The sequence below is a fragment of the Berghia stephanieae genome, chromosome 11, assembly GCF_034508935.2.
Source record: "Berghia stephanieae isolate SIO BIC M18660-M18661 chromosome 11, UCSD_Bste_1.3, whole genome shotgun sequence".
Lineage (NCBI taxonomy): Eukaryota > Metazoa > Mollusca > Gastropoda > Nudibranchia > Aeolidiidae > Berghia > Berghia stephanieae.
This window is the reverse complement of record NC_088370.1, coordinates 44,453,533-44,473,532: the sequence shown is the minus strand read 5'-3', so window position 1 is coordinate 44,473,532 and position 20,000 is coordinate 44,453,533. Positions and strand designations below refer to the sequence as shown.

The window sequence follows — 20,000 nt, the reverse complement described above, 5'->3', positions numbered from 1 at the left end:
CCCCCCCCCCCCCCCCCCCCCCCCCCCCCCCCCTCTCCATACCTCCCCTCCTACCTCCCCCCCCCCCCCCCCCCCCCCCCCCCCCCCCCCCCCCCCCCCCCCCCCCCCCCCCCCCCCCCCCCCCCCCCCCCCCCCCCCCCCCCCCCCCCCCCCCCCCCCCCCCCCCCCCCCCCCCCCCCCCCCCCCCCCCCCCCCCCCCCCCCCCCCCCCCCCCCCCCCCCCCCCCCCCCCCCCCCCCCCCCCCCCCCCCCCCCCCCCCCCCCCCCCCCCCCCCCCCCCCCCCCCCCCCCCCCCCCCCCCCCCCCCCCCCCCCCCCCCCCCCCCCCCCCCCCCCCCCCCCCCCCCCCCCCCCCCCCCCCCCCCCCCCCCCCCCCCCCCCCCCCCCCCCCCCCCCCCCCCCCCCCCCCCCCCCCCCCCCCCCCCCCCCCCCCCCCCCCCCCCCCCCCCCCCCCCCCCCCCCCCCCCCCCCCCCCCCCCCCCCCCCCCCCCCCCCCCCCCCCCCCCCCCCCCCCCCCCCCCCCCCCCCCCCCCCCCCCCCCCCCCCCCCCCCCCCCCCCCCCCCCCCCCCCCCCCCCCCCCCCCCCCCCCCCCCCCCCCCCCCCCCCCCCCCCCCCCCCCCCCCCCCCCCCCCCCCCCCCCCCCCCCCCCCCCCCCCCCCCCCCCCCCCCCCCCCCCCCCCCCCCCCCCCCCCCCCCCCCCCCCCCCCCCCCCCCCCCCCCCCCCCCCCCCCCCCCCCCCCCCCCCCCCCCCCCCCCCCCCCCCCCCCCCCCCCCCCCCCCCCCCCCCCCCCCCCCCCCCCCCCCCCCCCCCCCCCCCCCCCCCCCCCCCCCCCCCCCCCCCCCCCCCCCCCCCCCCCCCCCCCCCCCCCCCCCCCCCCCCCCCCCCCCCCCCCCCCCCCCCCCCCCCCCCCCCCCCCCCCCCCCCCCCCCCCCCCCCCCCCCCCCCCCCCCCCCCCCCCCCCCCCCCCCCCCCCCCCCCCCCCCCCCCCCCCCCCCCCCCCCCCCCCCCCCCCCCCCCCCCCCCCCCCCCCCCCCCCCCCCCCCCCCCCCCCCCCCCCCCCCCCCCCCCCCCCCCCCCCCCCCCCCCCCCCCCCCCCCCCCCCCCCCCCCCCCCCCCCCCCCCCCCCCCCCCCCCCCCCCCCCCCCCCCCCCCCCCCCCCCCCCCCCCCCCCCCCCCCCCCCCCCCCCCCCCCCCCCCCCCCCCCCCCCCCCCCCCCCCCCCCCCCCCCCCCCCCCCCCCCCCCCCCCCCCCCCCCCCCCCCCCCCCCCCCCCCCCCCCCCCCCCCCCCCCCCCCCCCCCCCCCCCCCCCCCCCCCCCCCCCCCCCCCCCCCCCCCCCCCCCCCCCCCCCCCCCCCCCCCCCCCCCCCCCCCCCCCCCCCCCCCCCCCCCCCCCCCCCCCCCCCCCCCCCCCCCCCCCCCCCCCCCCCCCCCCCCCCCCCCCCCCCCCCCCCCCCCCCCCCCCCCCCCCCCCCCCCCCCCCCCCCCCCCCCCCCCCCCCCCCCCCCCCCCCCCCCCCCCCCCCCCCCCCCCCCCCCCCCCCCCCCCCCCCCCCCCCCCCCCCCCCCCCCCCCCCCCCCCCCCCCCCCCCCCCCCCCCCCCCCCCCCCCCCCCCCCCCCCCCCCCCCCCCCCCCCCCCCCCCCCCCCCCCCCCCCCCCCCCCCCCCCCCCCCCCCCCCCCCCCCCCCCCCCCCCCCCCCCCCCCCCCCCCCCCCCCCCCCCCCCCCCCCCCCCCCCCCCCCCCCCCCCCCCCCCCCCCCCCCCCCCCCCCCCCCCCCCCCCCCCCCCCCCCCCCCCCCCCCCCCCCCCCCCCCCCCCCCCCCCCCCCCCCCCCCCCCCCCCCCCCCCCCCCCCCCCCCCCCCCCCCCCCCCCCCCCCCCCCCCCCCCCCCCCCCCCCCCCCCCCCCCCCCCCCCCCCCCCCCCCCCCCCCCCCCCCCCCCCCCCCCCCCCCCCCCCCCCCCCCCCCCCCCCCCCCCCCCCCCCCCCCCCCCCCCCCCCCCCCCCCCCCCCCCCCCCCCCCCCCCCCCCCCCCCCCCCCCCCCCCCCCCCCCCCCCCCCCCCCCCCCCCCCCCCCCCCCCCCCCCCCCCCCCCCCCCCCCCCCCCCCCCCCCCCCCCCCCCCCCCCCCCCCCCCCCCCCCCCCCCCCCCCCCCCCCCCCCCCCCCCCCCCCCCCCCCCCCCCCCCCCCCCCCCCCCCCCCCCCCCCCCCCCCCCCCCCCCCCCCCCCCCCCCCCCCCCCCCCCCCCCCCCCCCCCCCCCCCCCCCCCCCCCCCCCCCCCCCCCCCCCCCCCCCCCCCCCCCCCCCCCCCCCCCCCCCCCCCCCCCCCCCCCCCCCCCCCCCCCCCCCCCCCCCCCCCCCCCCCCCCCCCCCCCCCCCCCCCCCCCCCCCCCCCCCCCCCCCCCCCCCCCCCCCCCCCCCCCCCCCCCCCCCCCCCCCCCCCCCCCCCCCCCCCCCCCCCCCCCCCCCCCCCCCCCCCCCCCCCCCCCCCCCCCCCCCCCCCCCCCCCCCCCCCCCCCCCCCCCCCCCCCCCCCCCCCCCCCCCCCCCCCCCCCCCCCCCCCCCCCCCCCCCCCCCCCCCCCCCCCCCCCCCCCCCCCCCCCCCCCCCCCCCCCCCCCCCCCCCCCCCCCCCCCCCCCCCCCCCCCCCCCCCCCCCCCCCCCCCCCCCCCCCCCCCCCCCCCCCCCCCCCCCCCCCCCCCCCCCCCCCCCCCCCCCCCCCCCCCCCCCCCCCCCCCCCCCCCCCCCCCCCCCCCCCCCCCCCCCCCCCCCCCCCCCCCCCCCCCCCCCCCCCCCCCCCCCCCCCCCCCCCCCCCCCCCCCCCCCCCCCCCCCCCCCCCCCCCCCCCCCCCCCCCCCCCCCCCCCCCCCCCCCCCCCCCCCCCCCCCCCCCCCCCCCCCCCCCCCCCCCCCCCCCCCCCCCCCCCCCCCCCCCCCCCCCCCCCCCCCCCCCCCCCCCCCCCCCCCCCCCCCCCCCCCCCCCCCCCCCCCCCCCCCCCCCCCCCCCCCCCCCCCCCCCCCCCCCCCCCCCCCCCCCCCCCCCCCCCCCCCCCCCCCCCCCCCCCCCCCCCCCCCCCCCCCCCCCCCCCCCCCCCCCCCCCCCCCCCCCCCCCCCCCCCCCCCCCCCCCCCCCCCCCCCCCCCCCCCCCCCCCCCCCCCCCCCCCCCCCCCCCCCCCCCCCCCCCCCCCCCCCCCCCCCCCCCCCCCCCCCCCCCCCCCCCCCCCCCCCCCCCCCCCCCCCCCCCCCCCCCCCCCCCCCCCCCCCCCCCCCCCCCCCCCCCCCCCCCCCCCCCCCCCCCCCCCCCCCCCCCCCCCCCCCCCCCCCCCCCCCCCCCCCCCCCCCCCCCCCCCCCCCCCCCCCCCCCCCCCCCCCCCCCCCCCCCCCCCCCCCCCCCCCCCCCCCCCCCCCCCCCCCCCCCCCCCCCCCCCCCCCCCCCCCCCCCCCCCCCCCCCCCCCCCCCCCCCCCCCCCCCCCCCCCCCCCCCCCCCCCCCCCCCCCCCCCCCCCCCCCCCCCCCCCCCCCCCCCCCCCCCCCCCCCCCCCCCCCCCCCCCCCCCCCCCCCCCCCCCCCCCCCCCCCCCCCCCCCCCCCCCCCCCCCCCCCCCCCCCCCCCCCCCCCCCCCCCCCCCCCCCCCCCCCCCCCCCCCCCCCCCCCCCCCCCCCCCCCCCCCCCCCCCCCCCCCCCCCCCCCCCCCCCCCCCCCCCCCCCCCCCCCCTACATTCTATACGTACCCAACCATCTCACCCCCTACATTCTATACGTACCCAACCATCTCACCCCCTACATTCTATACGTACCCAACCATCTCACCCCCTACATTCTATACGTACCCAACCATCTCACCCCCTACATTGTATACGTACCCAACCATCTCACCCCCTACATTGTATACGTATCCAACCATTTTACCCCCTACATTCTATACGTACCCAACCATCTCACCCCATATATTCTATACGTACCCAACCATCTCACCCCCTACATTCTATACGTACCCAACCATCTCACCCCCTACATTGTATACGTATCCAACCATTTTACCCCCTACATTCTATACGTATCCAACCATTTTACCCCCTACATTCTATACGTACCCAACCATCTCACCCCCTACATTGTATACGTATCCAACCATCTCACCCCCTACATTCTATACGTACCCAACCATCTCACCCCCTACATTCTATACGTACCCAACCATCTCACCCCCTACATTCTATACGTACCCAACCATCTCACCCCCTACATTCTATACGTATCCAACCATCTCACCCCCTACATTCTATACGTACCCAACCATCTCACCCCCTACATTCTATACGTACCCAACCATCTCACCCCCTACATTCTATACGTATCCAACCATCTCACCCCCTACATTCCATACGTATCCAACCATCTCACCCCCTACATTCCATACGTACCCAACCATCTCACCCCCTACATTCTATACGTACCCAACCATCTCACCCCCTACATTCTATACGTACCCAACCATCTCACCCCCTACATTCTATACGTACCCAACCATCTCACCCCCTACATTCTATACGTACCCAACCATCTCACCCCCTACATTCTATACGTACCCAACCATCTCACCCCCTACATTCTATACGTACCGAACCATCTCACCCCCTACATTCTATACGTACCCAACCATCTCACCCCCTACATTCCATACGTACCCAACCATCTCACCCCCTATATTCTATACGTACCCAACCATCTCACCCCCTACATTCTATACGTACCCAACCATCTCACCCCCTACATTCCATACGTACCCAACCATCTCACCCCCTACATTCTATACATACCCAACCATCTCACCCCCTACATTCTATACGTACCCAACCATCTCACCCCCTACATTGTATACGTATCCAACCATCTCACCCCCTACATTCTATACGTACCCAACCATCTCACCCCCTACATTCCATACGTACCCAACCATCTCACCCCATACATTCTATACGTACCCAACCATCTCACCCCCTACATTCTATACGCACCCAACCATCTCACCCCCTACATTCTATACGTACCCAACCATCTCACCCCCTACATTCTATACGTACCCAACCATCTCACCCCCTACATTCTATACGTACCCAACCATCTCACCCCCTACATTCTATAGTACCCAACCATCTCACCCCTACATTCTATATGTACCCAACCATCTCACCCCATACATTCTATAGTACCCAACCATCTCACCCTACATTCTATCGTACCCAACCATCTCACCCCTACATCTATACGTACCCAACCATCTCACCCCCTACATTCTATAGTACCCAACCATCTCACCCCTACATTCTATATACCAACCATCTCACCCCCTACATCTATACGTACCCAACCATCTCACCCCATACATTCTATACTACCCAACCATCTCACCCCCTACATTCTATACTACCCAACCATCCACCCCCTACATTCTATACTACCCAACCATCTCACCCCTACATTCATACGTACCCAACCATCTCACCCCCTACATTCTATAGTACCCAACCATCTCACCCCTACATTCTATACGTACCAACCATCTCACCCATACATTCTATACTACCCAACCATCTCACCCCATACATTCTATACTACCCAACCATCTCACCCCTACATTCTATACGTACCCAACCATCTCACCCCTACATTCTATACTACCCAACCATCTCACCCCTACATTCTATACGTACCCAACCATTCACCCCTACATTCTATACGTACCCAACCATCTCACCCCCTACATTCTATACTACCCAACCATCTCACCCCTACATTCTATACGTACCAACCCTCACCCCTACATTCATACGTACCCAACCATCTCACCCCTACATTCTATACGTACCCAACCATCTCACCCCCTACATTCTATACGTACCCAACCATCTCACCCCTACATTCTATACGTACCAACCATCTCACCCCTACATTCTATACGTACCAACCATCTCACCCCCTACATTCTATACGTACCCAACCATCTCACCCCTACATTCTATACGTACCCAACCATCCACCCCCTACATTCATACGTACCCAACCATCTCACCCCCTACATTCTATACGTACCCAACCATCTCACCCCCTACATTCTATACGTACAACCATCTCACCCCTACATTCTATACGTACCAACCATCTCACCCCCTACATTCTATACGTACCCAACCATCTCACCCCTACATTCTATACGTACCCAACCATCTCACCCCTACATTCATACGTACCCAACCATCTCACCCCTACATTCTTTCGTACCCAACCATCTCACCCCTACATTCTATACGTACCCAACCATCTCACCCCCTACATTCTATACGTACCCAACCATCTCACCCCCTACATTCTATACGTACCCAACCATCTCACCCCTACATTCTATACGTACCGAACCATCTCACCCCCTACATTCTATACGTACCCAACCATCTCACCCCTACATTCTATACGTACCCAACCATCTCACCCCCTACATTCTATACGTACCCAACCATCTCACCCCTACATTCTATACGTACCAACCATCTCACCCCTACATTCTATACGTACCCAACCATCTACCCCCTACATTCTATACGTACCCAAACATCTCACCCCCTACATTCTATACTACCCAACCATCTCACCCCTACATTCTATACGTACCAACCATCTCACCCCTACATTCTATACGTACCCACCATCTCACCCCCTACATTCTATACGTACCCAACCATCTCACCCCCTACATTCTATACTACCCAACCATCTCACCCCTACATTCTATACGTACCAACCATCTCACCCCCTACATTCTATACGTACCCAACCATCTCACCCCTACATTCTATAGTACCAACCATCTCACCCCTACATTCTATATACGTACCCAACCATCTCACCCATACATTCTATACGTACCCAACCATTCACCCCTACTTCATCAACGATCACCCAACATCTACACCCTACATTCTATACGTACCCAACCATCTCACCCACATTCTATACGTACCCAACCATCTCACCCTACATTTTACTACCCAACCATCTCACCCCTACATTCTATACTACCCAACCATCTCACCTACATTCTATACACCCAACCATCTACCTACATCTATACGTACCCAACCATCTCACCCCCATCTATTCTATACGTACCCAACCATCTCACCCCTACATTCTATACGTACCCAACATCACCATCATCACCACCTCACCTACATTCTATACGTACCCAACAATCTCACCCCCTACATTCTATACGATCCAACCATCTCACCCCTACATTCTATACGTACCCAACCATCTCACCCCTACATTCTATACTACCCAACCATCTCACCCCTACATTCTATACTACCAACCATCTCACCCCTACATTCTATACATACCCAACCATCTCACCCCATACATTCTATACGTACCCAACCATCTCACCCCCTACATTCCATACATACCCAACCATCTCACCCCTACATTCTATATGTACCCAACCATCTCACCCCATACATTCTATACATACCCAACCATCTCACCCCCTACATTCTATACATACCCAACCATCTCACCCCATACATTCTATACTACCCAACCATCTCACCCCCTACATTCTATACGATACCCAACCATCTCACCCCTACATTCTATACGTACCCAACCATCTCACCCCCTACATTCTATACGTACCCAACCATCTCACCCCCTACATTCTATACTACCCAACCATCTCACCCCTACATTCTATACGTACCCAACCATCTCACCCCCTACATTCATACTACCCAACCATCTCACCCCCTACATTCTATAGTACCAACCATCTCACCCCCTACATTCTATACGTACCCAACCATCTCACCTCATACATTCTATACATACCCAACCATCTCACCTCATACATTCTATACGTACCCAACCATCTCACCCCCTACATTCTATACTATCCAACCATCTCACCCCTACATTCTATACGTACCAACCATCTCACCCCTACATTCTATACGTACCCAACCATCTCACACCCTACATTCTATACGTACCAACCATCTCACCCCCTACATTCTATACTACCCAACCATCACACCCCCTACATTCCATACGTACCCAACCATCTCACCCCTACATTCTATACGTACCCAACCATCTCACCCCCTACATTCTATACGTACCCAACCATCTCACCCGCTACATTCTATACGTACCAAACCATCTCACCCCCTACATTCTATACTTACCCAACCATCTCACCCCCTACATCATTTATTTAAGTTGTTATCATCTGGTAGACGTTTCGAAGGCATTAAAACTAGACAGATACCTAACCGATACAAAAAGTCTTTTACACCCACATCAGTACGAGTACTAAATGAAATGAAGTTATGTATAGAATACTTTATCTGTTATTAGACATTGTCTGATTGTGGTACATATATGTATACTGATGTCTTTATTCTAATGAAAGTTTGAATTGTCATTGTACCCGTCTCTCTCTCTCTCTCTATCTCTCTCTCTCTCTCTTTCTCTCTCTTTCTTTCACACACACCCACACCCACACACACACACTCTCTCTCTACATTACCTATCTATCTATCTATCTATCCGTCTATCTATCGGTCTCTCTCTCACTCTCTCACTCTCTCTCTCTCTCTCTCTCGCTCTCTCTCTCTCTCCTCTCTCTCTCTTTCTCTCTCTTTCTTTCACACACACCCACACCCACACACCCACACACACACACTCTCTCTCTACATTACCTATCTATCTATCTATCTATCTATCCGTCTATCTATCGGTCTCTCTCTCACTCTCTCTCTCTCTCTCTCTCTCTCTATATATATATATACATATATATATATATATATATATATATATATATATTATATAATAATAATAATAATAATAATAATAATAATAATAATAATAATAATATATCTTTATTGTCCCCAAAAAAAGTGGAAATGTGTCATTTGGTTACACATTTATAACAATACAATATTTACATAATCACACTCACACAAGATGCACACTACTAACATAGTAGTTATCGTTAAAAAAAAACCCGGCATCATCATCATCATCATCATCATCATCATCATCATCATCATCATCATCATCATCATCATCATCATCATCATCACAACAACCTTTCTAATATTTTCGTTACAATCCTTCACTTTCACCATTCCCCTATAACACCATTCACCACCTTCATCCTACTCCATATTATATTATTCCTGTTACAAACTATGAGAGGGAAAGCCTGTGGTCCTCTCTCTCTCTCTCTCTCTCTCTCTCTCTCACACACACACACACACACACACACACACTCTCTCTCTCCTTCGTCTCTCTCTCTCTCCTTTCTCTCTCTCCTTATATATATATATATATATATATATATATATATATATATATATATATATATAATATTATATATTTTTTATAATTTGGTGATATGCTTCTTAGATAGATTACACGAAGCGTATTTAAGTGTGAGTCTGTGAGTGTGTGTTTGTGCGTGTTTGTGTATGTGTAGTTTTGCACCTTTTGTTTAATTCATGACTGTTTGCCTGTATTATGTATACGCTGTAACCAGACGAAAAATTGCCTTCCATTGCTTGAAGTTAGTACAAGCAAGAAACAATATTGTAGAATTTGAAGAACTTTTTAAATGTTTCATATATACAAAATATACATAATATCCTCCTCAGTTACACACCATTGAACAAACAATAAATTCGGTCTGGTTAATTAAGCCTTGCATCTTCACCAAAGGACATACACTTCAGGTTTTTCACCTTTTACATTGGCTGGCCCAGTCGTGCGTCTGTAGAAAGGCAATGGAAATGGCGGTAACTAATTGTGGCGAAAATAACTACTGAAACATTCCAAACTGCGGTCAATAAAATCTTGAATTTAGTTTTAATTCTAATACAGTGTACAAGTCATGTATGCAATTTGGCATTCTAGTCATTGAATTAAAATCACTCAAGATTGCCCATTTAAATCACAATTACACAGTAATAGTAGATAGATAGATAGATAGATAGATAGACAAATAAATAGGTGATTATATATATATATATATATATATATATATATATACATATATATATATATAATATATATATATATATATATATATATATATATATAAATATATATATATATATAGATAGATATATAGATGGATAGATAGATAGATAGATAGATAGATAGATCGATAGATAGATAGATAGATAGATAGATAGATAGATAGATAGATAGATAGATAGATAGATAGATAGATAGATAGACAAATAAATAGGTGATTATATAAATAGATAGATAGATAGATAGATGGATAGATAGATAGATAGATAGCAGATAGATATATAGATAGATAGATAGATAGATAGATAGATAGATAGACAGATAGATAGATAGATAGATAGATAGATAGATAGATAGATAGATAGATAGATAGATAGATAGATAGACAGATAGACAGATAGATAGATAGATAGATAGATAGACAGATAGACAGATAGACAGATAGATAGATAGATAGATAGATAGATAGATAGATAGATAGACAGATAGATAGATAGATAGATAGATAGATAGATAGATAGATATATAGATAGACAGATAGACAGATAGACAGATAGACAGATAGATAGATAGACAGATAGATAGATAGATAGACAGACAGATAGATAGATAGATAGATAGATAGACAGATAGATAGATAGATAGATAGATAGATAGACAGATAGATAGATAGATAGATAGATAGATAGATAGACAGATAGACAGATAAATAGATAGATAGATAGACAGATAGATAGATAGACAGACAGATAGATAGACAGATAGATAGATAGATAGATAGACAGATAGATAGATAGACAGATAGATAGATAGACAGACAGATAGATAGATAGACAGATAGATAGATAGACAGATAGACAGATAGATAGATAGATAGATAGATAGACAGATAGATAGATAGATAGATAGATAGACAGATAGATAGATAGACAGACAGATAGATAGATAGATAGATAGGTAGATAGATAGATAGATGGATAGTAATAGTACAACAAGTTCTTATTTTGACATCAATACTGGAAGACTCCATGTTTCTGATGTCTCTCAGTGAGTTTATATAAATCTATAGACCTAATATTTTGTATGAGTGTGCTGAATTTGGACTCAGGTTTGAAACCAGATGTTTGGTTATAGATAGAACGTAAATCAGTTCTTTGTTATTGTTTTTGCAATCCGCGTTTATGAGTAATTCTCACTAAACTGTATTAACCTGACTATAAACGTTCTAGGTTACATATAGTTTGTGTGTTGGTCCTTTATGCTTCCGGATGGCAATGTTGTGAGTGTCTTAGCCAAGCACATACTATCTACATCAAGTGAATATAGGGCTTGGGTGACGAGTGGTTAAAGCTTTGCACTGTCGCCCGAGAAGTTCTGGGTACGAGCCCCGCTTCAGGCACTTTCAGTTATTTTTTGGGAGTACAAGATTATTAATCCAAATTGGCTCATTTTGGAAAACACGAGTGATTCCTGTTGTAATTAGACGTGTGTTTGATGAGATTTGGAAAACACGAGTGATTCCTGTTGTAATTAGACGTGTGTTTGATGAGATTTGGAAAACACGAGTGATTCCTGTTGTAATTAGACGTGTGTTTGATGAGATTTGGAAAACACGAGTGATTCCTGTTGTAATTAGACGTGTGTTTGATGAGTCATCGAAATTCCTTCATGGAATATCTAGACTACGGTATCTAATCTAACTCCTGAATGGCGAAGGGCGGGAATTTCTAAACAGTCAATTTACGCTGTATAAAAATTGACATTAAAAAAAAAACAACAAAAGAACTTGATTTGTCATGAAAGAAATAACTGCCACAATAACTACATATGTGACCAATCTCTCGAGAAGGGAATTTTATCGGAGTGAACCGACTGGCATAAAGGTTGTTTTTTTAACCATTTAACTGTTGTACTCCGGAAAAAAATGGTATTTAACAATTTGGTCAGAGAAGTCGTCCTCCAAATATCCTTCGATTTAAATGGCCCTCATCTTGACAAACACTCTCAAACTTGAGACTAAGGAAGATTATGCGGAAGTCCCAGGATTGAGAGTTTTTGCCAATATGAGGGTCATTTAAATCCATTGATATTTGAAGGACGAGTTTTCTGACCAAATTTGTAAAAACGAGTTTTCTAGACTACGGCAGTAGGAATGGCTAAGGTAAAACAAGAGATTTTACATTTTGAACATTAAAAATAAATACAACAATTTATAATATAGAATTTACACGATCACCCATACTATCATAATATCTCATTTATTCACCCAGCAGGCCACGTGGAACAATATTTCCATTTCAGACTGTTACAGTCACCTGACAGGCATTTATATATACATATATATATATATATATATATATATTAACACTCTTACAGTATCCGTCACTGATTGTAGCCAGGTATTCATTCACACCTGAATTGAGTGGAAAAATACGTGTAAAGTGTCTTACCCTAGGACACAAGGTCGGGATAACAATTTTCCACGATCACTGACCCCTACAAAACACCATCAAAGGTCGATAAATTTGTTGTAAATGTGGGTAGCATAGTCAGCAAATAGGGAGGAAAAGACGAAGACGTTAAAAGCCGGATAAATAAAACACGGTATGCTTTAACACTCTTGGACAAATATGGAATTCAAAGGCTCTTAGAGTGGAAAAAAAACCCCGGATAATCAACACAAATGTGAAGTCTTGTTTTTTTATACGGCTCAGAGTGACTAAAACCACCACCAATAAGTTTCAAACATTCATATAAAATTTTTAAAATTCCCTTTATTCATCCCATAGGGGAAATAAATTTTTCTCTAGGGTCCATACCAAGGGTAGACTGGAATAACCCAGGCGTCAGCCGCAGTGCAGCGCCGCAAATTGAGCTAGGGCAAGATGACTTGCTCACGGCCACACAGCTCAGACAGGGGGTGGTCGAACTCGGTACCTTTCAGGTCCGAAGCAAAGACCGTACCGCTGAACCACGTCACCCCTTCCTCGTGACATTCTAGAAGCATCCAAACTTGGACACGATGACATTCTAGATCACTGGTATGATCACTGTCGTATGTCGCTTCTAGAAGCATCCAAACTTGGACACGATGACATTCTAGATCACTGGTATGATCACTGTCGTATGTCGCTTCTAGAAGCATCCAAACTTGGACACGATGACATTCTAGATCACTGGTATGATCACTGTCGTATGTCGCTTCTAGAAGCATCCAAACTTGGACACGATGACATTCTAGATCACTGGTATGATCACTGTCGTATGTCGCTTCTAGAAGCATCCAAACTTGGACACGATGACATTCTAGATCACTGGTATGATCACTGTCGTATGTCGCTTCTAGAAGCATCCAAACTTGGACACGATGACATTCTAGATCACTGGTATGATCACTGTCGTATGTCGCTTCTAGAAGCATCCAAACTTGGACACGATGACATTCTAGATCACTGGTATGATCACTGTCGTATGTCGCTTCTAGAAGCATCCAAACTTGGACACGATGACATTCTAGATCACTGGTATGATCACTGTCGTATGTCGCTTCTAGAAGCATCCAAACTTGGACACGATGACATTCTAGATCACTGGTATGATCACTGTCGTATGTCGCTTCTAGAAGCATCCAAACTTGGACACGATGACATTCTAGATCACTGGTATGATCACTGTCGTATGTCGCTTCTAGAAGCATCCAAACTTGGACACGATGACATTCTAGATCACTGGTATGATCACTGTCGTATGTCGCTTCTAGAAGCATCCAAACTTGGACACGATGACATTCTAGATCACTGGTATGATCACTGTCGTATGTCGCTTCTAGAAGCATCCAAACTTGGACACGATGACATTCTAATCACTGGTATGATCTGTCGTTGTCGCTTCTAGAAGCATCAAACTTGACGATGACATCTAGATCATGGTATGATCACTGTCGTTGGCTTCTAGAAGCATCCAAACTGGACGATACTTTGATCCTTATGATCACTTGTAGTCGTTCTAGAGATAACTTGGCCGAGCATCAACTGGATCACTTGTAGTCTTTGACATCCAAATTGACACGATGACATCTATCATGTTGTCCGTCGTAGTCGCTTCTGAAGCACCAAACTTGACACGATGACTTCTAGATCATGGTATATCATGCGTATGTCGCTCTAGAAGCATCCAAACTTGGACAGAGCATTTAGATCACTGTATACACTGTCTGTCGCTTCTGAGCTCCAAACTTGGACACATGAATCAGTCACTGGTAATCACTGATGCTTAGATCATTGACACGATGCTTCTAGACATGAAACTGCGATCTTTGACACAACTGCCGTGCATTCTATCATGATGACATGTCGTATGTCCTCTGGCTCAACTTGCACGAGACATTCTAATCACGTATTCACTGTCGTATGTCGTCTAGAAGTCAAACTTGGACACGATGACATTCAGATCACTGGTATGTCACTGTCGTAGTCGCTTCTAGAAGCTCCAACTTGGACACTGACATTAGATCACTGGTATCTTCGAGTCACTGAACATATGACACGTTACTGTATGAATCAGCAAAGCTAAACACGATGCATTACCTTAATCACTGCGATTCTAAACGTGACTTTAGTCCTTAGACTTGGCTGAATCATTGAACATCTTGTCTGGATCTGGCGCTTTAGAGCACAAATGACGTCTACTTACTTCGTTCAGTACTAGGCTTAGACACTTGACCTTGAAGACATTGCCTGAATCTGACCTGTATTCATTCGTATCGTTCTGACAAATTGACTGATTCAGATCATGTAGTCACTCGTATCTTAGAGCATCCAACTGACGATACATGACTGGTGTCATGTGTATGTCTCAACATCAAATGCACGACATTAGATACTGTTTCTTAGTCTGAAGATCATGACGAGACTTTACCGTGATCATGCTGCTTCTAACACTGGAACAGACTTCTAGATCACGATACACGCTTGTCTTTGAAGCATCCAAATTGACACACTTCTGCAGTTGACTGTCTTGTGCTTTGACTCAACTTGACATACATTCTATAGTTTCACTGCGTTGCTTCTAACATCCAACTTGGCCGAATCTTATGTAATCACTTGAGTGCTTCTAAGATCATGACGAGATTAAATGTAACCTGTTATGTCCTCTAGAGCTCCAACTGGACACGGCTTCAGATATGGATATCACTGTAGCGTTTAGAAGCATCCAAATGGACTGACATCTAACACTGGTAATCCTGTGATTCGTTCTGAAGATCCAATGAACATGAATTCTAGTCATGTATGTCTATATGCGCTTCTATCATTGACACGATGCATTCTATCTGGATATTTAGTCTGTATTACATGTTCAAATGGATACATCGTTGTTACATCATTGCCGAGATCACTGGTATATACTTACATCGACACATCAAACTGGACACGTACATCTAATCGAGATCCTGTCTAGTCTCTAACCCAAATGACCGAAATCTAGCAGTAGTCTGTCGTAGTCCTTCTAATCCAAACTGACGAACATTCTAGATCACGTTGATCACGTCATCTCTAAAGCTCAATTGGACAATAATCAGATCACGTATCACTGTCTTGTCCTTCAAACATCCAATTGACACGTGACTCTATCATGTATCACTGTCGTATCTCTAGAACATCCAACTGACACATGCTTAATCACGTTGCTGCGTAGCGTTCAAATCCAAATTGACACGAGACTCAATCCTGTATACATGTCGTATTCGCTTAGAAGCATCCACTGACACGAACTCTAATCTGACCTGTCTATGTCCTTCTGACATCCAACTGACAAAGCACAAACGGACACAGACATCTAATCATTATGATCCTGTCGTTGTCGCTTAGAAGCACACTTACACATACATTCTAACACGTATATCACTCGTATTCGCTCTAAACATCAACTGACAACATCTACTGGTATATCACTGTGTATCGTTCAAACATCCAACTGACCGACTCAGATCACTGTATATCCTGTGTAGCGCTCTAAACATCCAAACTTGACACGATACTTAGATCACGTATATCTGTCGATTGCTTAGAACATCCATTGACCAACTCTAGATCACTGTATGTCACGTCGATGCTCAGAAGCATCCAACTGGAAATGCATTCAATCACTGTATGATCACTGTCTATTCCTTCTAGAAGCATCCAACTGACACGTCTGTCACTGATGATCACTGTCATCCTCAGAACTCCAACTGACACACATCAGATATGATGATCACTGTGTATGTCGCTCTGAACATCAAACTGGCAATACATCTAATACGACACTTGTATTCGTCTAAAACCAAACTGAACGATAATTCTAGATCACTGTATGATCACTGCGTATGCGCTCTAGAAGATCCAACGGACACGATCATTCTAGTCATATGATCACTGTGTAGTCGCTCTAATCAACTTGACCGACATTCAATCCTGTAAAGATTTAAAAAAAAAAATAATCTTCGATTCTCTAGAGCATCCAAATGGACGAATCAATCATGGTTACTGCTAGTCGCTTTAAACACCAACTGACACGATGATTCTAATCACGGTATGATCCTGCGATGCTTCTAAAGCATCCAAACTGGACACGAGACATTCTAGATCACTGTATGATCACTGTGTATGTCGCTTCAGAACATCCAACTGGACACGAGACATTCTAGATCACTGGTATGATCACTGTCGTATGTCGCTTCTAGAAGCATCCAAACTTGGACACGATGACTTCAATCACTGTATATACGTCGTATTCGCTTCTAGAAGCATCCAAACTTGGACACGATGACATTCTAGTCACTGATGTCACTGTCGTAGTCGCTTCGAAGATCCACTTGGACAGATGATTCTAGATCACTGAGATCACTGTCGTTTCGCTCTAGAAGCATCCAAACTTGACCATGAATTCTAGATCATGGTATGATCACTGTCATGTCGCTTCAGAAGCATCCAAACTTGGACACGATGACATCTAGATCATGGATATCACGTCGTATTGCTTTAGAAGCATCCAAACTTGGACACGAGACATCTAGATCACTGTTATCACTGTCGTATGTCGCTTCTAGAACACCAACTTGGACACGATGACATTCAGATCACTGGTTATCACTGTCGTATGTCGCTTCTAGAACATCCAAACTTGGACACGATGACATTCTAACACGTATCCTGCATGCCTCTGAGTCAACTTGGACACGTGAATCTAGATCATGGAGACATCGAGCCTTCTAGCATCACTGACACGTCATCTATCATGTAGCCGTAGCGTCTAGTCATGACACGATGCTTTAATATGTAATATTTATTTCTAAATAAACTTGAATACATTTAATACTTATACAGCAGCCTTCAAGCACAACTTGAATAATTTAACACTGTGACCGAGTCCCAAACATCAATTGACAGAGAATTAATCACGAGATCACGTCGTATTCCTTCAAGAAACTAAGTACATTCTGAAGGTATATCTTGATTCGCTCAGCATCATGAACGAGACATAGTCTGTACTCTAGCGTTAGAAGCTCATTGGACCATGCATTTAGACCTGTATATCACTGTCGTATGCGCTTCTAGAAGCACCAAACTTGACACATGACATTCTAATCTGGTTATCACTGTCGATGTCGCTTCTAGAAGCATCCAAACTTGGACACGATGACATCTAGATCACTGGTATGATCACTGTCGATTCGCTCTAGAAGCATCCAAACTTGGACCGATGAATCTAGACACTGTAGATCACTTCGTATTCGCTTCAGAAGCATCCAAACTTGACCGATGACATTCTAGATCACTGATGATCACTGTCGTATCGCTTCTAGAGCATCCAACTTGGACACGATACATTCTAGATCACTGGTATGATCACGTCGTATGTCGCTCTAGAAGCATCCAAACTGGACTCTGAACATTCTAGATCACTGGTAATGATCACTGTCGTATGTCGCTTCTAGAAGCATCCAAACTTGGACACGATGACATTCTAGTCACTGAGATCACTGCGTATGCGCTTCTGAAGCATCCAAACTTGGACACGATGACATTCTAGATCCTGTCATGATCACTGTCGTATGTCGCTTCTAGAAGCATCCAAACTTGACACGATGACATTCAGATCACTGGTAGATCACTGTGAGTCGCTTCTAGAAGCATCCAAACTTGCACGATGACTTCTAAGAATCACTGGTTAGATCACTGTCCGTATGTCGCTTCTAGAAGCATCCAAACTTGGACACGATGACATGTTCTAGATCACTGTATGATCCACTGTCGAACGTCGCTTCTAAAGCATCCAAACTGGACCGATTGACTTCAGATCACGTTGATCACTGTCTCTGTCCTCGTAAGATCCCAAGCTTGGGACCAATGACGATGACATTCTAGATCACTGGTATATCACTGTCAGTAGTTGAACGCTCTAAAGCATCAACTTGGACACGATGACATTTAGACATGTATATCACTGCGTATTACGCTCTGAGCATCCAAACATTGCCACACTTGATGAGCATTCTAGATCACTGGATATCACGTCGTATGCGCTTAGAAGATCAAACTGACACATACATCTGATACGTATGATCACTTAGTAATATCCAAACTTTAGAACATCCAAACTTGACATCAAGAATCTATCCTGGTATATCACTGTCGTATGTCGCTTCTAGAAGCATCCAAACTTGGACACGATGACACAGATCACTGATGATCACTGTCGTATGTCAGCTTCTAGAATGCATCCAACTGACATCAACATTCTAGACACGGATGATCACTGTCGATGTACGTCTAGAAGCATCCAATACTGACAGATGACATTCTAATACTGTAGATCAATTGTATGTCGCTTCTAGAAGCATCCTATAAACTTGGACACGATTACATTAGATCACGTTATACGTCTATCGCCTTCTAGAAGCTCCATAACTTGGCACATACATTAGATCACGGTATGATCACTGTCGTATTGCATTCAGACATCCAAATGACACGATACATCTAGATCACGGAATCACTGTCGTATCGTCTAGAACATCCAATGACACGATGACATTCAGATCACTGTTGATCATGTCGTATGTCGCTTCTAGAAGCATCCAAACTTGGACACAGACATCAGATCATGGTAGATCACGTGTGTCGCTTTAAACATAAACTACACGAAATTCTAGATCCTGTATGACACTGTCTATGCGCTCTAGAAGCATCCAAACTTGGACACGATGACATTCTAGATCACTGTATGATCACTGTCGTATGTCGCTTCTAGAAGCATCCAAACTTGGACACGATGACATTCTAGATCACTGGTATGATCACTGTCGTATGTCGCTTCTAGAAGCATCCAAACTTGGACACGATGACATTCTAGATCACTGGTATGATCACTGTCGTATGTCGCTTCTAGAAGCATCCAAACTTGGACACGATGACATTCTAGATCACTGGTATGATCACTGTCGTATGTCGCTTCTAGAAGCATCCAAACTTGGACACGATGACATTCTAGATCACTGGTATGATCACTGTCGTATGTCGCTTCTAGAAGCATCCAAACTTGGACACGATGACATTCTAGATCACTGGTATGATCACTGTCGTATGTCGCTTCTAGAAGCATCCAAACTTGGACACGATGACATTCTAGATCACTGGTATGATCACTGTCGTATGTCGCTTCTAGAAGCATCCAAACTTGGACACGATGACATTCTAGATCACTGTATGATCACTGTCGTATGTCGCTTCTAGAAGCATCCAAACTTGGACACGATGACATTCTAGATCACTGGTATGATCACTGTCGTATGTCGCTTCTAGAAGCATCCAAACTTGGACACGATGACATTCTAGATCACTGGTATGATCACTGTCGTATGTCGCTTCTAG

At 51.8% G+C, this 20,000-nt stretch overlaps 1 protein-coding gene across 1 annotated transcript in view; it reads right to left on the bottom strand.

Annotated features, from left to right (window-relative positions):
• Nucleotides 1-9,642: 9,642 nt before the first annotated feature.
• The window catches only part of LOC144957219 (uncharacterized), a 56,384-nt gene continuing 46,026 nt past the window's right edge, over nucleotides 9,643-20,000 (bottom strand). The window contains exon 21 of the mRNA XM_078888278.1: nucleotides 9,643-9,823. The gene's annotated coding sequence lies outside the window, so the exon portion shown is untranslated. The remainder of the gene's footprint in view (nucleotides 9,824-20,000) is intronic.